Source organism: Schistocerca americana, chromosome 2 (genome assembly GCF_021461395.2).
Source record: "Schistocerca americana isolate TAMUIC-IGC-003095 chromosome 2, iqSchAmer2.1, whole genome shotgun sequence".
NCBI lineage: Eukaryota > Metazoa > Arthropoda > Insecta > Orthoptera > Acrididae > Schistocerca > Schistocerca americana.
The window spans coordinates 774,213,810-774,239,074 of record NC_060120.1 but is presented as its reverse complement, the minus strand read 5'-3'; positions in this window follow the sequence as shown (position 1 = coordinate 774,239,074).

Here is a 25,265-nt window from a genome sequence, read left to right as displayed (position 1 = left end):
GCCACCAGAGTTATCTTTTTTTGGCATCAGGAATATGTTTTGTACTTCAATGTAGGTCAAGTAAAATGTGTAAACATATTTATCCGTAATATCACCTTTAACATAATAGTTACTCCAAGTGGGTATTAAAAAATCATCTTCATCATCATTAGTCAACCAGGAGTTTATCTTCTCAATCCATTGTCTTTTTATTTAATAAGTCAAAAAAATAGACTTTATTTTAAAGTGTGGCATTCAAGAAAGGTACAAAGTTTCTGCTATAACCAATCTCACAGGTGAGATTGTATTGCAAAGCTGTGAAAAGATACAGAAAGAATAACTCAGATGTCCTGTATGGATTGTGTCTGTTCTTTTCATCCAAGAATGGTGACATACAGTCCATGAATGAGCACTATTGGTCATGCAGCAAACTGTTGGAAAACACAGAGAAATGTTTTATTGTACAGTTACTTAACACTTTTACTTATGTTTTTGTGTTCTAATCAAATTATTTAAATAAGATTATGAGTTTATATTTTTGTTAACCATCTTATGTATACACGTGTATATAATGTTTGAATGAATGCAGTAATATAGTGCATCACTGCACAATTATAAATGAATGTTTGAAGAAAAAATATTTGTTTTATTTATGGTAAATAGCTAGTGGTATCACTTGCATGTAGGATGCTCTTTTACCTTCACAAAAGGCTTGTGCACCGAGTCCATTCAACTAAAGTATGGTAAAAATAGGTAAAATTGAAACCAATATGACAGTTGAAAATAGTGATATAAAGGAAAGGTACTTATTTTGCTCTCACATGAAGAGAATGATTCAACATGACACTAGTTCCTCTCCATACATTTCAAACTTATTGTGGGACTATGAGAAAATTGTCAGAGAGCTCAACATAATCACAGCCTCAGCAATGTTACTGTGATATATTTTTGGTCTGATATAGAGGGGAAGCAGTAGCAAGTTAAACATTTGAAATTTATAAATTTGAGTCAGTTGGTGAACCAATCTCCGGAAAAAAAAAGTTTAATGTTTGTAAAGCTTCAATATATACTGATGATGACATAAGCTGTATAAACCTAGCTTTTAAGGTGCAATCCAAGTCCTTATATGAAACCCAGCTTTCACACAATTCATGAAATTACTCAATAAAATATTTTTTTCCTCTAAAAAGAAGTTGTACCTTTCAGAAATTGCCATTAAACTGCAAATAACCAGTAAAAAGCCCGAATCTGAAATTCTCTTATCAGCATCCATTTTGGCTGAAGTTTTAACATGATAACTTCAGAACAGGTTGAAGTTTATACTAGAGATCTTTTGTGTCAGAAACACACTGTTCGGTATGTAAATAAGGGAAAAGTAACCACTTACCTATAGCGGACTGATGTGTACGGCACAGAAATACGTAACAGGGAACTCTAATCACAATAGCTTTCAAGCTCTTGCTGCTCTTTTTCTAGCAAAAGTAAACACATACACACAAATACAAATGCACACTCCTGTGGTCATGGTGAGACTGATTATTTGTTATGTATTACTGGAAACAGTTGCCTGTGCTGAAGGAGGTGGGACAGGGGTAGGGAAGGATGCAGGAAAGAGACAGGCTTTCTGACAGATGACACGAGATGGAGAGGGGGGGGGGGGGGGGGAGAGAGAGAGAGAGAGAGAAAGAGAGACATAATGCCCTCGTGAGGGGAGCAAGAGTGGTGGGAGAAGGCAGTACACAATCTTGGTGTGGATCGAAGAGAGAAGGTAAAAAGTAACATGACGGAGTGGGTAACAGGATAGTGGATGTTCAGGCCAGGGGTATCACGAGAGCACAGGTTATGCTGGACCGACTGTTCCCACCTGTGTAGTTTGGAGAAATGTTTGCTGGAAAGGAGGATTGAAATTGCCCCATATGAAGTGGTGCAGCATGTTCAGCAATTGGACAGTCAGGTTTGCAGTTTGGCATCAGCCATCCATGTGAGTAGACAGTGGATTTACTTGTCATGGCCATAGAATGCTGTACAGTAGTTGCAGCTTAGCTTAGGTAGAATAAGTCAGCTTTTACAAGTGGTCCTGCCTTTTATCATGTAGAAAATGTGTATGACTGGACTCTGGTAGGAGAGAGTGGTGCTGGGGGTTATGTATGGAGCAATTCTTGTAGCTGGGCTGACCACAAGGGAATGACCCATGGGGTGCAGGATTGGGATAGAGGTGGACAAGGGTATTCTGTTATGTTGGTTGGGTGGCACAACACAACTTTGGGTGATGTGAGTAGGATATCACTTATCTCAGGACACTGTGAGACGGTCGAAGGCCCAGATGATAATGGGTGTCAGGGAAGCACTGGTGAGTGGCTGGCTAATAGGTTTACTGGTGTCAGAGGAGGAGATGGCATGGGAGATCTATTTATGGATGAGTTGGGTAGGATATTATCTGTCAATAAAGGCTCTGGTGTCTGCCCCGGTAGCTGAGTGGTCAGCGTGACAGACAGTCAATCCTAAGGGCCCGGGTTCGATTCCCGGCTGGGTCGGAGATTTTCTCCGCTCAGGGACTGGGTGTTGTGTTGTCCTAATCATCATCATTCCATCCCCATCGACGCACAGGTCGCCGAAGTGGCGTCAAATTGGAAGACCTGCACCAGGCGAACGGTCTACCCGACGGGAGGCCCTAGCCACACGACATTTCCATTTCCAAGGCTCTGGTAGCATTGGTAGATTTCGACCAGTGGTCATGAGTGGTAAGGCTGTGAGGAAGACGCTACTTGAGATGGTGGAGGTACTGTTGGTGGTTGGTGAATTTGATTTGAACAGATGTATTTAAGGACCCATCTAGGAAGATTGCTAATTGAGTTGAGGAGGGCCAGGTGAAGTGGATTTTGGAGCAGGTGTGAAGGTTATAGAGAAAGGAGCAAATGTCATTCCTGCCATAAATCCAGATCATGAAAATGTAATCAATGAATCTGAACCAGACACAGGGTTTTAGATGTTGACTGGAGAAAAAGGATTCCTCCAGATGGCCCGTAAATAAATTGATGTAGGGTGGTGCCATGCAAGTACCCATGGCAGAACCACAGATTTGTTTATAGACTTGGCCTTTGAAAGAAGTAATTGTGGGCCAGGATGTGGTTGGGTAGGAGGATTAGGAAAGAGATGGTGGGTTTGGTGTCATGGAGGCACTGGGAAAGGTAGTGTTCCATGACCGCATGGGTATGGTTGATGTTGATGTACAAGGAGTTTGCTGGTAATGGAACGAGAACTTTGGAGAGGCAGTAAAGGCAATGAACTTTTTCTTCTGTGTAGGATGAGAGGTTAGGGACAATAGTTTGGAGGTGTTGGTTAAGAAAGGCCAATGTTGATTCTGTGGGAGCTCTGCACTCATCGACAATGGGATGATTAGTGGGGAGACTTGTGGGGTTGGAGTTCGGAGGGGTAGGTAAAAGATAGGAATGTGGGGGGTTGGTGGTATGAGGAGGAAATGGATTCTGGTGTCAGGTGCTGGAGGCCATGCCGGGTGTCTGGGATGGGATCATGGTCATAAGGTTTGTATGCAGAGGAGTCAGATAGTTTGTAGATACTCTCAGCCACATTGGCACTACGGTTCATGACAAGTGTGGTGGAACCTTTGTCTCTGGAAAGGATAATAAGGTCTGTATTGGTTTTTAGGTTATGGATAGCTGTGAGTTCTGTAAGAGCAATGTTGGGCTCACTGGGATAGAAGTTAGGAAAGAAAGGTGAGGCCAGCGTGGAAATAAGTAATTTTGATTACCAGAGGACGACTGAACAGAAGAGAATGAGGATCCATTCTCCAAAGAACCTTCTACATACAGGAATCTGAAGTTGGCACCTGTGGTTAGTCACCTGCTCTGTGTGATTCAGGTTTCTGCTGCACTGTATTGATTTCCAAGCCTCATTGGTTGAGATAAAATTCTCAAAGTTCAACAGTTATTACCATCATCATTCTCTGGACTGCAGGGTATGCAACAAGTTAGTCTTATAAACACGAAGCAGCAGTGTTTAGTTAGGACACCTCTGGAACATTCTGGATGCTGCAGTCAGAAGTTTTAACTACTGATGATGGTGGCAGTGACAGATATAAAAAGCTGGAGAGTTTTTTGTATTACTATTGTCACTTGCATTTTTCAGACAGTTCATATTATTCTTACAACAGGTAAGTGGTTAACAATTATTGTTTTTTTAGTTAACAAGTTGAATCAGGATACTGATCAATTCAAGTGCCACTGATGAGCCTAAATATTATGATCACCTGCTTATAGCTTGGTGGCCCACCTCTGACACAGCACAGCTGCTCTTCTGTATGGCATGGAATCAAGAAGTATGTAGCAGTTTTCCAGAGGCATCTGACACCAGATGTCTACTCACAGATCACACAATTCCCATAAATTATGATGCTGTAGCCTGTTGGCGCAAAGCAGCTTCCCAGATGTATGCCATCAGGTTCATATCAGGCAACTTTGGTGGCAAAGGCATCCATCACTCTTTAAACCGATATAACACAATTCTTGCCCTTGACATGGACAGTTATCCTTCTGGGAGATAAGGAACACAGGTGGTCCACAATAACGTTTGCATAGTCCACAGTTATCATGGTGCCTTCAGTTATTACCATTAGTCCTTAGAAGCCCAGGTGAATGTCTCGCATAGTGTAACTGTGTTCCCACTGGCCTGTCTGTAACACAGTGCAAGTTTCGAGCAGTCTTCCACCTACATGACAGTGTATCCATTACACTACAGTAGTTGTGTTTACTAGCTTTAACACATTTCACACACAAATGGTGTAAAAACACCTTTTTTTGCAATCAGTAATTAATAACTAAGGAGGAAAGAGATGCCTTAACTGATTAAGTTAACAACAGTTGCTACTATAATCTTAACTCCTCTTCTTCTACTTCTACTACTACCACTGCTACTGTTGTTATTATTATTATTATTATTATTATTATTATTATTATTATGCAAACACAAATGAATTCTGCCATATGAGATCTCATCGGGAAGGGCTCGGGAACAGTATTACACGTCATGATTACCTGTCAGCTGGACTACTGTCAGGGATGTGCGATGAGAAGAGGTGACACAAGTAAAATAAATGTATGGAAAGAAGTAACAAGAAAGATTGATTTCCTCCACTTGAGAGGAAAAAGAAGATATGAAAAATATAAAATATGACATTGTAAACAGAGAAAGATGGTACCTCCATGAACAGGCACCCATAACCCACTCCCTGCCTCATCTACTTCAGGATTACATCTGTGGAAAGGATTACACTACCTACTTGGTGTCATGGTGTTTGTCAATCCTATAAAATGGATACCATCAGTCTACATCTACATATATACTCTAGCGTGGTGGAGTGTACGATGTACCACTACTGGTCATTTTCCTTCCTTTTTCACTCGCACATAACTCAAGGGAAAAGCAATTGTTTATATGCCTCTGTAAGTCCCAGTTTCTCTTATCTTCATGTTCTTCACCTGAAATGTACATTGGCAGCAGTAGAACTGTTCTGCAGTCAGCTTCAAATGCCAGTTCTCTAAATTTTCCCAATATTGTTCCTCTAAAAGAATGTCACCTTCCCTCCACGGATTCCTATTTGAGCTCCCACAGCATCTTCGTAATATTTGTGTGTTGTTCAAACTTATCAGTAGCAAATTTAGCAACTCACTTCTGATTTGCTTCGAAGTCTTCCTGTAGTCGGGCCTATTGCGAATTCCAAATACTTGAGCAGTACTCAACAATTGGTCGCACTAGTGTCCTATATGAAGTATCCTTTACAGATGAATCACACTTTCCTAAAATTCTCCCAATAAACCAAAGTTGACCATTCGTCTTCCCTGCTACAGGGAGGCATATAAAAGACTGGCCCAAAGCGCAGACTGCTTGCGAATTACACATGAATTGTTGCCTGCCATGAGCAGATAACAACAATAGCATTAGATTATTTGTTATTTCTTTATTATCTAATTATTACACATTAATCTATTTGTTGTTGCATCTGCTCACGGCGGGCAACAATTCATACATAATTGGCGAGCAATCTGTACTCTGGTTTTTTGTGCATCAACCTATACATTCCTTACTTGTTCATTCTATTTCATATCACTTTGCAACATTGCACCTAGATATTTAATGGGTACGACTGTGTCAAGCAGCACATTACTAATGCTGTTTTCGAACATTAAAGGTTTGTTTTTCATACTCGTCTACTTTAACAACTATTTTCTACATTTAGAGATAGCTGCTATTCATCACACCAGCTAGAAATTTTGTCCAAGTAATCTTGTATCCTCCTACAGTCACTCAACAATGACACTTGCCATACACTACAGCATCATCAGCAAACAGCTGCAGATAGCTGCTCACCCTGTCTGCCAGAACTTTTATGTATACAGAAAATAATAGCAGCCCTATCACACTTCCCTGGGATACCATGGTCTCTGATTAACACTTGCTGTTGAGGACAACATACTAGGTTCTGTTACTTAAGAAGTCTTCAAGCCATTCACTTATCTGGGAACCTATTCCATATGCTTGTACCTTTGTTAACAGTCTGCAGTGAGGCATCATGTTTCGGAAATCTAGGAATGTGGAATCTGCCTGTTGCCCTTCATCAATAGAAAAAAAAAAAAGAGCATGCCGAGATTCACAGAAGTGATGTTTTCTAAAACCATGGCTGTTCTATGTGTAAAACCGGACCCGAGGAGTGACTTGTTTTCAACTATTTCAGTTATTTCTCTATACCAGTGATGCCTATTAGTATGTCCTGTATCTTAAACGCGAAATTTAAAACTTCAGCTTTCCTTTTGCTATTTGCTACTGCCACAGCCAACTAGTCAATGAGTGTCTGGATAGAACCCTTAGATCTACTTTGCGATTTTACGTAGGACTAGAATTTTCTCAGTTTGTTCTTATGATGTTTTGCTAAGGTATGTCAGTGGTAGCTGTATGCTTCACACATCGATCTTTGTACAACTGCATGAATCTGTACTAACCTTAAAAGCACAGACAGAAAGCCAGATGTGCAACTTGTTACCCTTCTGATGTATCACTGTGAAGGCCGACACCTATGAGCTATGTAGCTGGCTGTTCAGAGGAAATAACAATTGTGCTACAGTCTGCCTGAGTCTACACTTTGCAGTTGCAAAGCTGTGATATCACTCCTCTTAAATAGAAAAGTATGCACGAAATTTAAGAAATATACTATAAGTGAAATCAGGAAAAATTCAAATAATAAACTTGCTGTTCTGCAGGTGTATAATGTGCAACACTTTGAGCCTGACTGACAGTCGTCTAGTTTAGGGCCCCAAAGATTACTTCCAACCCTTAGCTAATTTTATTACACTTTACTAATGCTCAGCCTACCTTCCTAGACATATATATTACAAAGCACACCGCACTCAATTAAATCTGCTCTAAGAGTCTCAATTGTCTGACAACCACCTTTCAGGTTTCACAGTATTTTTAAAATACTGTTCACTAAATGGTTAACAATGGCCCACAACTTGCCTTCTTTAGGGGGTACAACTTAGACCGACGTTCTGCTGTTATACTGGGTGCCCCACACAAAATCGGTATGCCTTCAGGAACATGTTGGTGATGTGGGCCATACTTTGGTTTGCTCCATCTTGTTGGAGTACTGCATATATCTTCTTTGGATGTTAATTGTGCATGGGAACAAAGATCACTGATATCTGGCACTATTTACGGTGCAATAGAAATGTATGGGGCCAATAATGCACATGTCAGACAATGCATGCATGTGAGGCATACCGGATTTATGTGGGACACATTGTGTTAGGTATAGTATGCTTATTGTTATTTACAATTTACTAACTGTTGCCTTCTTATAGGGACCAACAACTTATAACAACGGGAGGTGTGGTTACGTATTTCCTCTGGGCAAAGGACCATATGAATTTACAGACAGCAGATTGCCATGACACACTAACTTTGACCTTTTGATAGGTAGTGCAAGTTTTTAGAATGTACTTTACTCCCATAAGTACATTTCTACTGTAGTAGCATTTTTAATATACTTATCACTATTTGTGAATATTAAACATGATTGTACCATGTTAGCACCTCTAAAACTTATCAGGGAACACAGTAAGAAACTATTGTAGTGCTGAGATTTGGTTGTTACAAGGTTGTTATTAGGTAGTTTGACCCCTGTGGCTCCAGTGTTCAGTTTGCAACCAAGTGGCTAATGTACAGGCATAACATTTCATCTTTCTTTTCAAGCATGATAAAAAATTTTGAGCACAATAAAATTTTGCCAAAAAGTTCTTTCTTTTATCCTCATTTACTAAAAAAAATCCAGGATTGATGGGGGTATGCTGAATGAAACATGTTTGAGTGTCAAGAGAGCAATGCATGATGCCTTCAGTGACTGCTGTAGCAGAACATTAGCAACTGATCTTTTACAGAACCCAAAGAAATTCTGCTTGTGTGTAAAGGGTGTTAGTGGCACCAAAGTTAGTGTCCAGTCCCTAGCGAATGAGACAGGAACTGAAACTGAGGATAGCAAAACAAAAGCAGAAAAGCGTAACTCAATTTTCAAATGTTCCTTTACAAAGGAAAACCACGAGAATTGCCCTAATTAATCCATGCACCACTGAAAAGATGGATGAAATGAGTATTAATGTTAGTGGTGGTGAGAAACAGCTGAAATCATTAAAACTGAACAAAGCTCCAGGACCTGATGGAATCTCTGTCAGATTCTATAGTGAATTTGTGGCTGAGTTAGCCCCTCTTCTAACTATAATCTATCATAGATCTCTAAAACAAAAAACCACACCCAGGTCTTGGAAAAAGGCATGGGTCACACCCATCTACAAGAAGGGTAGTAGAACTGATTCGCAAAATTATTGTCCCCATTTACTTGTCACCGATTTGTTACAGAACCTTAGCACATATTATGAGCTCAAATATAATTAGATATCTTGCATCGAATGACCACCTCAATGACAACCAGCATGGATTTTAAAAACACTGACCATGTGAAACCCAACTCGCACTTCTCCTACACGACATTCTGAAAGCTTTGGATCAAGGCAACTAAGTAGGTGCAGTATTTCTTGATTTCTGAAAAGCTTTTAACTCAGTACCACACGTACACTTATTGTCAAATGTATGATCATATGTGGTATCAAGTGAAATTTGTGACTGGATTGAGGACTTTTTGGTAGAGAGGACACAGCATGTTATCCTGAATGGAGAGTCATTGTCAGATGTAGAAGTAACTTCAGGTGTGCCCCAGCAAAGTGTGTTGAGACCCTTGCTGTTCATGCTGTATACTAATGACCTTGTAGACAATATTGATAGTAAAATCAGGCTTTTTGCAGTTATTTATAAATGAAGTACTACCTGAGAGAAGCTGCACAAATATTCAGTCAGATCTTGATAAGATTTCAAAGTAGTGCAAAGATTAGGGACTTGCTTTAAATATTTAGCAATGTAAAATTTTGCACTTCACAAAACTAAAAACCTATAACGTGAATGAGTCACTGTTGTAATCGGCCAACTTATACAAATACCTGGGTGTAACACTTTGTCATCATCATCATCATCATCATCATCATCATTTAAGACTGATTATGCCTTTCAGCGTTCAGTCTGGAGCATAGCCCCCTTATACAAAATAAGCAGTCTTGCATATGCAGATGACTTAGTTGTGATGGCAGATTCGATTGAAAGTTTGCAAAGTAATATTTCAGAGCTAGATCAGAAATGTAAGGACTATGGTATGAAGATTAGCATCTTCAAAACGAAAGTAATGTCAGTGGGAAAGAAATATAAACGGATTGAGTGCCAAATAGGAGGAACAAAGTTAGAACAGGTGGACGGTTTCAAGTACTTAGGATGCATATTCTCACAGGATGGCAACATAGTGAAGGAAGTGGAAGCGAGGTGTAGCAAAGCTAATGCAGTGAGCGCTCAGCTACGATACTCTCTTCTGCAAGAAGGAAGTCAGTACCAAGACTAAGTTATCTGTGCACCGTTCAATCTTTCGACCAACTTTGTTGTATGGGAGCGAAAGCTGGGTGGATTCAGGTTACCTTATCAACAAGGTTGAGGTTACGGATATGAAAGTAGCTAGGATGATTGCAGGTACTAGTAAATGGGAACAATGGCAGGAGGGTGTCCACAATGAGGAAATCAAAGAATAACTGTAACACTTTGTAGGGATATGAAATGGAACGATCACATAGGCTCAGTCATGGGTAAAGCAGGTGATAGACTTTGATTTATTGTTAGAAAAATGGGGAAGGGCAATCAGTCCACAAAGGACATGGCTTACAAATCACTCGTGCGACCAGTTCTAGAATATTGCTCATGTGTGTGGGACCCATACCAGATAGGACTAACACGGGATATTGAATGTGTACAGAGAAGGGCAGTACGAATTGTCACAGGTCTGTTTAATCCATGGGAGAGTGTCACAGAAATACTGAAGGAACTGGACATTAAGACTCTTGAAGATTAATTAAACTATCCTGAAAAGTCTATTAACAAAGTTTCAAGAACCAGCTTTACTCTGGGAATATGCAAAACCCCCCCTGTGCATTGTTCACATAGGGATTGTGAGGATAAGATTAGAATAATTACTGCAAGCACAGAGGCATTCAAACAATCATTCTTCCTGCACTCCACATGTGAATGGAACCGGAAGAAGCCCTAATAATTGGTACAATGGAACATACCCCCTGCCATGCACGTCATCGTGGTGTGCAGAGTATAGATGTGGATGTAGTTATAAGATAAGGAAAGCTCTAAAACATAAGGACCAACTAAATTCCAGCATAGAGTATCTTCCTCGGTTGGTGTATTAACAGGTTCTTCCTGTAACTCTGACCCTTCAGCAGCATTCTAGTGATGTAGGTGATAAGCACATTGCTTGAAAAGGAAGAGAAATGGAAATGATTATGGGTGAAACCATGGATAGTGAGAAGAAAAGCTCAAGTGTTCACCAGAATTTGGTTCATGAACTACAGTGTACAGACAAACCATGAAAATTATTTCAGAATGGCTGGACAAACATTTCAATCTGTCCTTGTTGAAGCAGCTCCTCATATTTGCAAAGAATATGCTCATTTCATTCATTGTTATGTTTGTGGAACATCTGTGTCACTCATGATTTAAATAATGATACACTGCACTAGTTGCACATTTTTTCATGCTTAACATGACAATGTTGTCAGTATTTATTCTCATTAACAAGAACAAATATTTACATAGATACTTTATGTGATGATATATGTCTGTTGCTCTGCCCCTCTTGCATTGTATGTATCGTTTGCTGCGAAGTCAAAGATTTTTTTCGTCTGATTTCTGAAATACATAAAATACCTATGTAAATATTTGCACAGATTATTCAAACCAACCTTTTCTCACCAATGATTGTTTTTTGTGAATGCAAAAATATGATGCCTTGGGAGTTAATAGAGTGGAAGGCAGCGAAGTCACCAAGCCTTTGTACTGCAATGTCAGATAATATTCTTACAGAAAAAAACAGCAGTGCGTTTTGCTTTCATCCATCAACAGTCAAATGTTCAACTATTTTACCTGATTGCCAAAATTTATCAAATTGTGGATATAGCACCACCTGACATCTGCAGAACAGCAGTCACAGGAGGAAAAAAAAAAACAGGAGATCAAACCCTGACATCCCCTGTTTGCATAAGAACTACAGAAGTCTAGGTTAAGGTCAAGGAGCAGCATCATGCACACATCATCAGCAACCCCATCAACACCTGGAATTCACAAAACAGAGCTATGGCAAAATTAATTAACCGAAAGGGTTGGGGAGAACATCAAACAAGAACTTGCCGCAGGCTTTCGTCTGCCTTATGTGGCCTAGAAGACACTACAGAAATTGAGGACAGGCGTGTCACAATGCAAAGCGCACCTCAGAAAGTGGGGCTCCATGATTGAAGATGAGTCACCCGAGTCTGGTGATCTGCAGGACTGACATCACATTCTGGCCTGCAGATACCTGCCCGGACCCTGCACCACAGAAGATCTACATGTAGCATGATAAGGCCATCAAGACAGCAGAATTCTGTCCATCTAACTGAAAATCAACAGTGCCTGACAAAATATTGTTATTTTTATTATTTTGCCTTATGTAAGTCCTGGGCACATAAAATGAACCACAAGGAAGCGTCACCATTACAGTATTTGTGCCAGAAACTGCATGCACTGTACGGTGTGTGTGAAAAAGAACTCCTTAGTCTTAACATGTCCTAGAATCTGTACAAAGTGATATACATCATTCTAACTATTTTAGTTTGTGGCACTTGATTCATTAACTCTCCAAGTTTGGCTCCCCTGAAGTTGGCAAGTCTGCTTGATCTTGAGACGGCACCAGTGCTGTTTTTTTCCTCTGTTCCCACAGTTCAGTCCACGTGTGCATGCGGTGCAGAGCAACTCAGCAACAATGCATACTCCGCAAAAGAAAGCACAATGTGTTATTTGGTGTGAAATCTGAGTCAGTTATAACAGTGCGACATAATTTTGTATGTCAATGTGGTGGTGAACCACCTACAGCAAAAACTATCTGTCAATGACTTAAGCCTTTCAAGGAAACTGCTAGTGTTTTAAAATCAAAATTACCAGGTAGACCGAGAACGTCTGAAGATGATGTTGAACAGATCCGTATTTCGTGTGTTTGGAACCCAAAGAAGTCACTGGCCACACATAGTCTACAATTAGGAGTGCCTAAAGGTATTGTGTATGATGTTGCACGCCTACCAATTGCAACTGTTACATGAAATAAAACCTACTGATAAAATCGAAAGGTATAGGGTTGCTGTTGACTTTCTACACAGAATTAATGATGACGAAGATGATGTCAGTTTTTTAAAAAAGATTTTCTTTTCTCAAGAGGCTACATTTCATGTCATTATGAACAGTTAATTGTCATAACTGCAGCATTTGGAGAGGGGAGGGGAGGAGGGGGGAGCAGAGCATCCACAAGAAGTTATTCAGCATCAACGTGACTCCCCAAGTTAATGTCTGGTATGGTTTGATGGAAGATTGTGTGATTGGTTCTTTCATTTTTGTTTCTGTAGAAAAAAACAAACAGGTATGTTTACTGTGGCATGTTGAAAGAGTACATCTTTCCCCAAATGGACAATATTGAGGTGGAAAAAGAGGCTTGTGTTTTTCCAACAAGATAGCACCCCACCTCATTAGAGTAACCATGTGCATGTTGGCTGTTGACACTCGCTTTCCAAGAAGGTGGACAGGAAGTCTGGCCCAATACCTTGCCACCACGAAGCCCAGACTTAGTTCCACCAGACTTTTTCTTTTGGAACCACATAAAAATTGTATACAGTGAAAAGATCAGACACATCAATCATTTACGGAAAAGAATCGTCATGGTGGTTGGGACAGTTACACCTGAAATGTAGGTGTATATGTGGCGAGAAGTGAAACATTGTCTCCACGTGTGCAGGGCAACAAATGGATCCCACATTGAAGTCTACTAACATTTAACAAAACTCAAAGTAATTCTCATCCACGATATGTACTCATTGATATAATTTTTCATAATTTCCCCATTATATTTATACTTAAAACTAGGGAGTTCTTTTTCAAACACCCTGTATTTTGTTACAATTAATAACACTGTTTTCCTTAATTCACATGCTTCTGTTATACACTCCTCAAACTACTCACATGAAATTCCAAATTAATCAGAAAGATTGCCTGCATCTTTACCATGTTACTCAAGATACAATTCCATTTCATTTTGTTCAACACTGGAGACCTTCCTGCCTCCTGTTTTATTATTACAGCACTGCTGAATCGGAGTGTTTTAAAATGCTGTTTCCAGGTGTGTGTGTGTGTGTGTGTGTGTGTGTGTGTGTGTGTGTGTCAACATTAGTGAGTCCACTATAATTTCAAATGTGTGTGTCTCCGGCATAATGAGCTAAAAGAAGGGAAACTAAAAAAGAAGTAATCAGTTACACTCGAGAAGTATTTTGTATCTATTTGAATAACATTACTTATTTTATATTACTTTGTATTAAAGAATTGAATTGAAAAACCACAAATAAAAAGAATTTAAAAAATGTTCATTAATGTCAGGCCTGATACAGGACTATAACAAGCTCTATTGGCAGGCAATATACTTCCAAGTGTATAGTGATTTCGGTCTTAAGATTTGTTTGGGAGATCTAACAAAACCCGTAGAATTTTTGCTTTAGGACTATCATGTAGAAAAATACACGTTTACCACCACACAGAGAGTGACATTCAATTGTTGTTGGTGTTGTTGTTGTTGTCTTCAGTCCTGAGGCTGGTTTGATGCAGCTCTCCATGCTACTCTATCCTGTGCAAGCTTCTTCATCTCCCAGTATCTACTGCAATCTACATCCTTCTGAATCTGCTTAGTGTATTCATCTCTTGGTCTCCCTCTACGATTTTTACCCTCCAATGCTAAATTGGTGATCCCTTGATGCCTCAGAACAGGTCCTACCAATCAATCCCTTCTTCTAGTCAAGTTGTGCCACAAACTCCTCTTCTCCCCAATTCTATTCAATACCTCCTCATTAGTTATGTGATCTATCCATCTAATCTTCAGCATTCTTCTGTAGCACCACATTTCGAAAGCTTCTATTCTCTTCATGTCCAAACTATTTATCATCCATGTTTCATTTCCACACAAATACTTTCAGAAACGACTTCCTGACACTTAAATCCATACTCAGTGTTAACAAATTTCTCTTCTTCAGAAACACTTTCCTTGCCATTGCCAGTCTACATTTTATATCTCCTCTACTTCGATCATCATCAGTTATTTTGCTCCCCAAATAGCAAAAATCCTTTACTACTTTAAGTCTCTCATTTCCTAATTTAATTCCCTCAGCATCACCCGACTTAAATTGACTACATTCCATTATCCTCATTTTGCTTTTGTTGATGTTCATCTTACATCCTCCTATCAAGACACTGTCCATTCCGTTCAACTGCTCTTCCAAGTCCTTTGCTGTCTCTTACAGAATTACGATGTCATCGGCGAACCTTAAAGTTTTTATTTCTTCTCCATGGATTTGAATACCCACTCCGAATTTTTCTTTTGTTTTCTTTACTGCTTGCTTAATATACAAATTGAATAACATCAGGGAGAGGCTACAACCCTGTCTCACTCCCTTGCCAACCACTGCTTCCCTTTCATGTCCCTCAACTCTTATAACTGCCATTTGGTTTCTATATAAATTGTAAATAGCCTTTCGCTCCCTATATTTTACCCCTGCCACCTTCAGAATTTGAAAGATAGTATTCCAGTCAACATTGTCAAAAGCTTTCTCTAAGTCTACAAATGCTATAAACATAGGTTTGCCTTTCCTTAATCTATTTTCTAAGATAAGTCTTAAGGTTAGTATTGCCTCACATGTTCCAATATTTCTACAGAATCCAAACTGATCTTCCCCGAGGTCTGCTTCTACTAGTTTTTCCATTCGTCTGTAAAGAATTCGCGTTAGTATTTTGCACCCATGACTTATTAAACTGATAGTTCGGTAATTTACACATCTGTCAACACCTGCTTTCTTTTGGTTTGGAATTATTATATTCTTCTTGAAGTCTGAGGGTATTTCGCCTGTCTCATACATCTTGCTCACCAGATGGTAGAGTTTTGTCAGGAGTGGCTCTCCCAAGGTTGTCAGTAGTTCTAATGGAATGTTGTCTACTCCTGGGGCCTTGTTTCGACTCTGGTCTTTCAGTGCTCTGTCAAACTCTTCACGCAGTATCATATCTCCCATTTCCATAATATTGTCAAGTGCATCACCTTGTACAGACCCTCTATTTACTCCTTCCACCTTTCTGCTTTCCCTTCTTTGCTTAGAACTGGTTTTCCATCTGAGTTTTTGATATTCATACAAGTGGTTCTCTTTTCTCCAAAGGTCTCTTTAAGTTTCCTGTAGGCAGCATCGATCTTACTCCTGGTGATATACGCCTCTACATCCTTACATTTGTCCTCTAGCCATCCCTGCTTAGCCATTTTGCGCTTCCTGTCGATCTCATTTTTGAGACGTTTGTATTCCTTTTTGCCTGCTTCATTTACTGCGTTTTTATATTTTCTCCTTTCATCAATTAAATTCAATATTTCTTCTGTTACTCAAGGATTTCTACTAGCCCTCGTATTTTTACCTACTTGATCCTCTGCCGCCTTTACTATTTCATTCCTCAAAGCTACCCATTCTTCTCCTACTGTATTTCTTTCCCCCATTCCTGTCAACTGTTCCCTTATGCTCTCCCTGAAACACTGTACAACCTCTGGTTTAGTCAGTTTATCCAGGTGCCATCTCCTTAAATTCCTACCTTTTTGCAGTTTCTTCAGTTTTAATCTACAGTTCATAACCAATAGATTGTGGTCTGAGTCCACATCTGCCCCAGGAAATGTCTTACAATTTAAAACCTGGCTCCTAAATCTGTCTTACCATTATATAATCTATCTAATACCTTCTAGTACCAACAGGCTTCTTCCACGTATACAACCTTCTTTCATGATTCTTGAACCAAGTGTTAGCTACGATTAAGTTATGCTCTGTGCAAAATTCTACCAGGCAGCTTCCTCTTTCATTTCTTACCCCCAATCGATGTTCACCTACTACGTTTCCTTCTCTTCCTTTCCATACTATTGAATTCCAGTCACCCATGACTATTAAATTTTCGTCTCCCTTCACTATCTGAATAATTTCTTTTATCTCATCATACATTTCATCAATTATGTTCTAGAAATTATGGTGGAGGAAAGCTACAGAGATTATGAACTACTAATGTGGATTGTAGTGATTGCAGTAAGATGACATACTACAACAAAAAGGAGATACTTTCGTTTGGTTTTAGGTGGAAGCATAAAAAGAAAGAATGGATTGTTTTATTCTAGTGCAGTGTGTACACCGACCTGAAACTTCCGGACAGATTAAAACTGTGTGTCAGACCAAGACTCGAACTTGGGACTTCGTGTTTTGCTTGCAAGTGCGGTACCAACTGAGGTACCCAAGCATGACTCACGAAACAACCTTGCAACTTTACTTTTGGCAGTATATCTGTTACATTCTAAACGTCATAGAAGCTCTACTGTGAAACTTGTGGGACTTGCATTCCTCAAAGAAAGGATATTGTGGAGACTGGCTTAACCAAGCCTGGGGACTGTTCTAATCCGCCAGGAAATTTCATTCATATCAATGCACCCACTTGTTACAGAGTGAAAAGTTCATTCTAGAAACACCCCCTCAGGCTGTTGCTAAGCCAAGTGTCTGCAATGTCATTTCTGCCAGGAGTGATAGTCCCGCAAGTTTGCATGAGAACTTCTGTGAATTTTGGGGTTGGGTTGTTTTTGGGGGGGAGGAGACCAGACAGCGAGGTCATCGGTCTCATCGAATTAGAGGAGGATGGGGAAGGAAGTCGGCCGTGCCCTTTGAAAGGAACCATCGCGGCATTTGCCTGCAGTGATTTAGGGAAATCACGGAAAACCTAAATCAGGATGGCCGGACGTGGGATTGAACCGTCCTCCTCCCGAATGCGAGTCCAGTGTGCTAACCACTGCACCACCACGCTTGGTGAATTTTGGGAGATAGGAGATGAGTTACTAACTTAAGTATAGTTGTGAGGACAAGTCGTGTGTTGTGCTTCGATAGCTCAGTTGACACAGCACTTGCCTATGAACGGCAAAGGTCCCAATTAAAGAGTCCCACTCTGGCACACAGTTTTATCTGCCAAAAAGTTTCATAAATAGAAAGAAATAGAGGTGTGTTTCAAGGCACTGCCACAGAATAATAATTTTTGCTAACATTTTTATGCTAGTGTATTGTTTCTGTGCACTACATTATTAGAAGCAAAGCTGGGATACTTTTGGAAAAAGATTATTCGAGCTAATAGATTAAACTTTTTGCTGTTAGGGATATGATGTGACTGTACTGCTCCCGAAACCCTACTATCTGTGCTGAGAGACTACTTTTTGGCCACTATGAAGTACTTATCTGATTTTAAGAAAACTATCTGCAGAAAAGATTTCAGTTTTGCACATCGTAGAGTCCAACATCTTTGCTCAATAAAGGACAGAAGTTCTTTTTGTTATTTGTCAGAGTTGCTGTGCTGCATGAAATTAAGTAAAACATTGCATGAAAATGTAAAGAGTTTGCAAGAGGTAAAAACTCGTTGTATAAACTTTGTGTGCAGTTGATACTAGCTCATACATTGCAGTACATGAAATGTAGGTAAGACATTGGAAATTTATTTAAAACTGACATCAGCACAAACTCTCATTTTTTTCTTTAGTTATTGATTTTTATATCTGACAGTCAGTTGTACATGACTCACCCAATTCCGTCCCAGCGCATCATATTTTATGTGGTTATAACAATCGTCATATTTCTTGAACAGTTCAAGAGATTAAAACAAGATATTTTGCACATGATAGCACGCAAAGAGACTAATATGTTCTATGATAAATATTCTTAAACTTTTTTTGCACCAAGATATCTAAGTAACTCATCTGCAGCAATGAGATGTCAGCAGCTCGTGTGACATACAGAGATCAATAGTACTGTAGGAAAACCTAAGTGGCGCACATATACACATCCACAGCATGTGGAGAATGACCAGGGCCTGATATACATATATACCCACAGCAGCAAAAGGGTTAATTGGGATTAGATGCAGACAAAAACAATTCAACCACTGATGAATATTAGAAAATACTGTTCTACTCAAGGTGTGTATTATTGCAACACCTGAAAACATTGCCCACAGTAATTGTGATGCCATTATTACCAGAGTACAAGTCGACCATGAATATAATGTACCCCCTTTTTCCAAGAGGATCCTTGAGGAAAATTTATTTTTCAACATATTCTAACTAATCAAAATTACAGCACTGTAAGGAAAGCTATATTGGTGCTTACCATAAAGAAGAAATGTTAAGTTGCAGACAGGCACAGTTCCAAGACATTTACATAAAGTTTTCAGCCACAGCCTTCCTCAACAAAAGAGAAAGACACACCTCTGATACACTCAAACAAAGACACCTTATGCACAAATTAATGTGCTTGCTTGTGTGTATGAGTGAAGTGTGTTTCTCTTTTACTGATGAACGATGTGTCTGTAACGTGTGTGTCTTAATTGTGCTTGTCTCTAACTTAATGTTTTTTGTTCACAGTAAGTAGCAATTCATGTTTTCCTACATTGATGATATCACTATCTGGAGTTCCCTTCGTTTAATCAACTTTTATTGATGTAAGGTATTTGCCTAAAAAGTTAAAAATGCTATTCTAAACTTTGGTCATTTATTCATTGTCTACATTTTGATAATACAAGGAGAAATAAAATAAAATGTAAACCATTTTTTTTTATCTTCACTGCCTTTTTTATTTTACTGTCGCCTGTGGTATCACTATTTTTAATAATCATCATTAACCTACCAGGAAAGCTGTGAAACTTATATCTTCATTGTCACAAATAATTGGCTATTTCTCCCAAATGTGTTGTGATTGTTGTAGTTAGGCGGGACCTGAGGGCACAGCCCTTTTTTTTCCTCTAAACACACAGCGTATTTTGCTTCTATACTGACATGAGAGTGGTACATCTCCTGCTTCCTAAACATATCGCCTGCACGCCATTCTCTCACTGGCTGCCTACTCAGTAGCTGACACACACCCTATTGTTCCCATCATACCCAATGGTGTATGCTGACATTGTTGCAAGAAACACAGAAGTAGGCCACTGGCTGCAATCTAGACTTATAGCATCTCCTGCAGAAGTGTATGCTATTGTTAAGTATTTTCCAATTGAAGAGTCAATTTGGTTCTGAGCACAAATGGATTCAGGCAAACTGCAGTTTACACATAGTATATTTTTATAAAAAGCCATAGTACACAGTACAGATTCCCACGGTTGGCAGCACAACGAAATTTGCTGCAAGCTTACCAATCCCCTTCCGGCAATCATCCTAGTTCTCAGCAAAGCTAGTGCCGCCCCCTTCCAACCATTCCGTACTGCTTTGCTTGAGAAATAGTGAAACACGACAGCAATATCTTCTATGGTGCACGTGATACGTAACAGCAGCAACTTATACACAAATAAAGGATTGCGATCACTATTCACTCCAATTCGTGTATTTTCACTTGTCCTGCAATCTAGTGACTTCTGTTGGTACTATATCCACAACGGGCTTTTCCGCTGTGATTTATTCTTGCGTGCAGTCCAATGTGATTATTTCGTTTTTTGGACATATAATTCTGGATTAATTTTAATTCCCGATTCACTTTAATGTTACCAATCTTGTTCTAAAGCTGATTAAAAGCTGGTGACATTTTATCCCAGTATTTTCATACATGAACAGCAGTTAAACTTCTCATTAGTAGCCCACTTGGTAAATCATTAAAGTTTCTAATAACCAAATATAATACTGATTTGGGTTCAGAGTCAGGTCTTTGAAGGGCAAGATTTTCGCCTTTGATTATTTCTTAAAAAGCAGCATGAATGTATGCATAACGTTTATTGCTAACTTGATCAAATATAACAAAAGTTTGTATTTTAATGCTATTTCCTCCTGTTTTTCCCAAATATGTCAATTTTTAAACAGAGCATTATGTTATTGTAGTGTCTAGTTCACAGTTTCCCACATATTACTAGCACTGACGCCGCTAGTTTTTGAGGAAGGTCAATACTGTGTCGAGCGCTTCGGCACATCGAGAAACTCCAAGCTTATTCGAGCAAAAGCATTAACAGATGGGTGTGATTGGCATATTTACTGTAGATGAGCAGGGATGCACCATCCAGATTGGTGAACCCAATGCCTGTTTTGATTAATACAGTCAAGATACTCGTGGCACTTGCTGGTGTCACAGCTCGCAGACTGATTTATAAGCAAAGCCAAGTGCTTGTGCTTTGCTATCTGACAGTACGTACGGACAAATTAAGAATATTCTCTGACAGGAATCCAAAGAAAAAGAGCTTTAGACACACAGTGAGATGACAGTCTTCTTTTACCTGAACAGTAGTAAGGGCCACACACCCTTGCATGATTAAATTAATAGTCATTCCACACTAAGTGGTCCAGGAAAAAAATAATTTTTTGCTAGACCATCTCAGAAAAATTTTATATTTTGCCCTAAATTATTCAGTAACGGGTTGCCGAGACTTTTCAAACAAGAAGCATTTAGTTCAACACACTGGACTACAAACTAAAACCATGATCACTTAGATGAATTATTCCTTAATATATTTCTAATGGCTCAAAGTTACTGGTTGAAAATTAAGAAACTCAAATTCTGAACATCATTTTTCCAAAGACGAAGTAATTTCTCAGCCGTAACATCTTTTGTAGTATTACAGAGAAAATGGTGAGAAGCTTACACTTAAAAATTACATTATTTTAAGACACAGATTTTTTTCCATTCTTTGGCCTGCAAATCTTTATTGGGAAAATAAATAAAAATTTGAAAATTACACACTTAATAAACCTTTATATCATCAAACTTCAGTATAAATTTCAACTTTGGGGTTCAATGGGAAGTTAAAAAAATTACAAATATACAAGTCAACAACACATTTCTTAATATCAAAACTAATGGAGTAAAGTAGATCAATTATATTATTTAACACACAAAACAACACATGAAATTAAAGTAAAGCATCATTATTTGCTGAAACAATCCTCTGCTGAAAGCTTCAGCAGGCTAGCAGACAGCATCTGCAAGCCTGTACAGGCTCATACACAAGCCTGCATGTTGTCTTCCCCCTTCCATCATTATTTGTTCTCTTACATTCAGTTACCAATGAGCTCTTTCAGTGTGCAGTTTTACAATGGAGTCTCAGAGTTCTATTGGTGTTCTTATTAATGAAGCTTGCAGTAAAATTGTGTATGGAGTGTTTCCTAAAGATGTTAATTGAGGATTACAGTGAAGTGTCATTTTACTTGCGAGTTTTCTCAGAGGTTAACTCAACTTACACGTAGTATGAAATTAAATACTTAAAGAAATTTCATCCCCCTTTTGGCTAGTCTTGCTTAGAATCTTAAGAAACATATGAAGCCTAAAACAAAAGGTCTGAGAGAAATAACGTTTGATCATTGTTATTCTAAGATCTTCGTCATTAACAACGAAAGGGATCATGATAATTCAGATGAAGTTTTTCTGACTCTTCAGAAACTATAAAAAGTTTATTTAGATTGTGAAATAGTAGGTGTATTGCCTGCTAGTAAAATTAGAAAACTAAATGAAGAAAGAGAGACTTTTGCATTGATGCAAAAATTGAAAAGTGACACCTACTGTCAAAAAGAATTTGGAAGTTTCATTTCAAAATAAATGTTGCACCAAACCAGATGGAAGTTCTAAAACTTCTTCGGCCGAATATGATTCGATAGAAAAGCTAAAAACTAAATGTCATATTTCCAACAAAGAGGATAAAGTTAATCTTATCAGTTTCCTTCCAATTCGTAGAGTCGAGTAAAAGTCAGTGATGAATTTAATGTGTTACAACACTTGGTTAAATTATCTAGGCATTTCAAAAAAGAGCAGGGAATTTTACCTGCATTACATAATAAAAATGTCAACAATTTCATAGATGAAAACATGATTGAAAAAGTTATTAGGTTTTATGAAGATGACAATAACAGCCATTCAATGCCTGGTACAAAAGATTGTGTTCCTGTGAAAGAAAATGGTACTAAGGTTCAGAGACAAAAAAGGTTAAAATTATGTAATTTAAATGAACTATTCACTAAATTCAAAAAAGAAAATCCCAACTTTTTATTATTGAAACATAGAAATTTTGAGAGTTGAGACAAGTGTTGCAGGGGCATCTAGGACTCTCAATATTTGCATTTGTATCATCAGAATGTGTAGTTTTTGATGTATAGGGCCAATTTTAAGAGTTGACTATAGAGACCTTTTTTTCTTTTTCTTTTTTTTTTTTTGCAATTATATGATCATGGCAAAATGTCAAGGCTGTCCAGGTAAACAAGCTTTACTTGGCATGTTTGAAGAATCTGAAGATGACGATTTGATACCTGACCATACAAAATACAAACAATGGGCAAGACAAAATGGAAACGGTGAAAATTACAAAGCCACAAGGAGTTTCATGAAGTGCTGGTAGGTAAAACCTTAACATGCATTTTATTGCCAGAGCTCAGGGTTAATTTGTGAAAGACATAAAGCAAACCTTGACAGTTGATGCCATTTGCATTCTATTATTAATATCTTGTGTTCTATTATTAAGATCAAGATAAACTGAAGTTTCACAATTTTTGTATCGTAAGTGACTACCTTGAACACAATGCTACAGCAATGCATGCTTCTCAACTTCAATTCAATTACATAAAACAGCAGCACCCTTCCATAAACAAACTGATCTACTTCTCTGATGGTGCTGCAAGCCAATATTTAAAAGAATGTTATTACCATCTCCTTTCACAAAGGAGACTGAACTTGATGCAGAATGGCACTTTTTTGCATCATGCCATGGGAAGAATACATGTGATGCCACCATGGGTACAACAAAGTGAGCTGTCACTAAAGCTAGTCTGCAGTGGACTATTGAGTACTAGATCTTGACACCTCAAGAAATGTTTAAATTCTGTGAAGAACAAGTAAAACGGATTACCTAAGTTTTTGTAAAATGTGAAGAAATACAAGACCTCTACTCCAGTGGTTTGTAGGAAGGGAAATTCAGCACTTGTCAGAAGATTAAAGGCATCTAATCTTTGCATTGTTTTATACCTCGGTCACACAACTTGCTCAAGCGTAAAGTTCACATCAACATCCTCTGGTAGTGAACTTTATCAATGTGGAAAACTTGTACCACTGACACTTCAAAATAAGGAGTTATTGGCTTGTGTTTACGGTTAACAGTCGTGGACTGCCAAAGTTGGTAATACTGATTGTCAAAACCAAGAAGTTTATGATATTTTTTTACCATCAACTTGGACCTCATTTTAAAAACGTTTAAAAGGGTCAAGTCTGGATGCCTGTTAAAAATGTACTGGAGAAGCTGTCAACCATGGAATTTACAACTGCAACTAGGGGAACTTTTAACCTAACACCCAAACTGGGTGAGGAAGTTTCTGTTGGTCAATGGAAATGTGAAAAAGGGGGGGGGGGGGGGGTGAGCAAGATAATGTAGCTAACGGGCTCTTTTTAAAAAAAGTGATCACTGGTATGTTTAAACATGTAACTGATACACTTTATCTATTAGTCCAGATATTGCAGATTTATACTTAAATTTGAAGGTCTTATTAAGTGTGTAATTTTCAGAATTTATCTGGTCCCCTAATAAAGATATTGCAGGCCAAAGAATGAAAAATTCAAAAAAAATCTGTTTTTTTAAAATAGTGTATTTTTTAAGTGTAAGATTTTCACTATAGATACTCTATAGAAAGTAACTATACTGTGTGGTGTAATGGCACAAAAAATATTGATAAAATTATTTAATTAGATAGCTCAAATCTACTCACTAAGCATAGGCAGAACACATACATAAAAGACTTTTGTGATTGGCAAGCTTTCGGAGTCAGTGGCTCCTTCCGGCAGAATGGTTGAATGGGAAGGAAAAAGGGTGAAAGAAAAGGACTCTAGATGTACAGATTTTGGGAGTCGCCCAGAACTGCAAGTCAGGTGAGTCTTACCGTATGGTACCTTCTCATCCTGTACAGTAAGTCTCCCCTGAATCACAGTTCTGGGCAACTCCCAAAATCTACCCCTTTCCCTAGGCCTCTCCAGTCCTTTTCCTTCACCTTTCTTTCTTCCCTTTCTGCCTGAAGAAGAAGCCACTGGTTCCAAAAGCTTACCAATCACAACAGTCTTTTAGGTATGTGTTCTGCCACCACTTGGTGGGTAGATTTTGTCTGTCTAATTAAATAAAGAATACATTCAGATAGTTAACCATGGTTTTAATTTATAGTCTTGTGTGTGCTGAACTAAATGCTTCTCATTTGCAAGGTCTACGGCAACCCATTACTGAATAATTTTAAAAACCACAGATGCTAAATGTGAAAGAATGCTTGTGACCTGAAACAAAATGGCCACTGTTTCTAAATGATAACTGATAATGTATTTTTGAGCCCACCTTGAGGGGCTTCACCTAGCGAATATCAATTTTTCTGCGATGGTACTGCAAACAGAGCTGGACCACTTTGTATGGATTGACCCTCGAGTATAAGTCTTGATATAACCTGGTAAAGGTACCAGATGACCTGTATTAGCTCGGAATCTATTGCAAATGTTATTTTTACATCAATAAAAACATTGGAG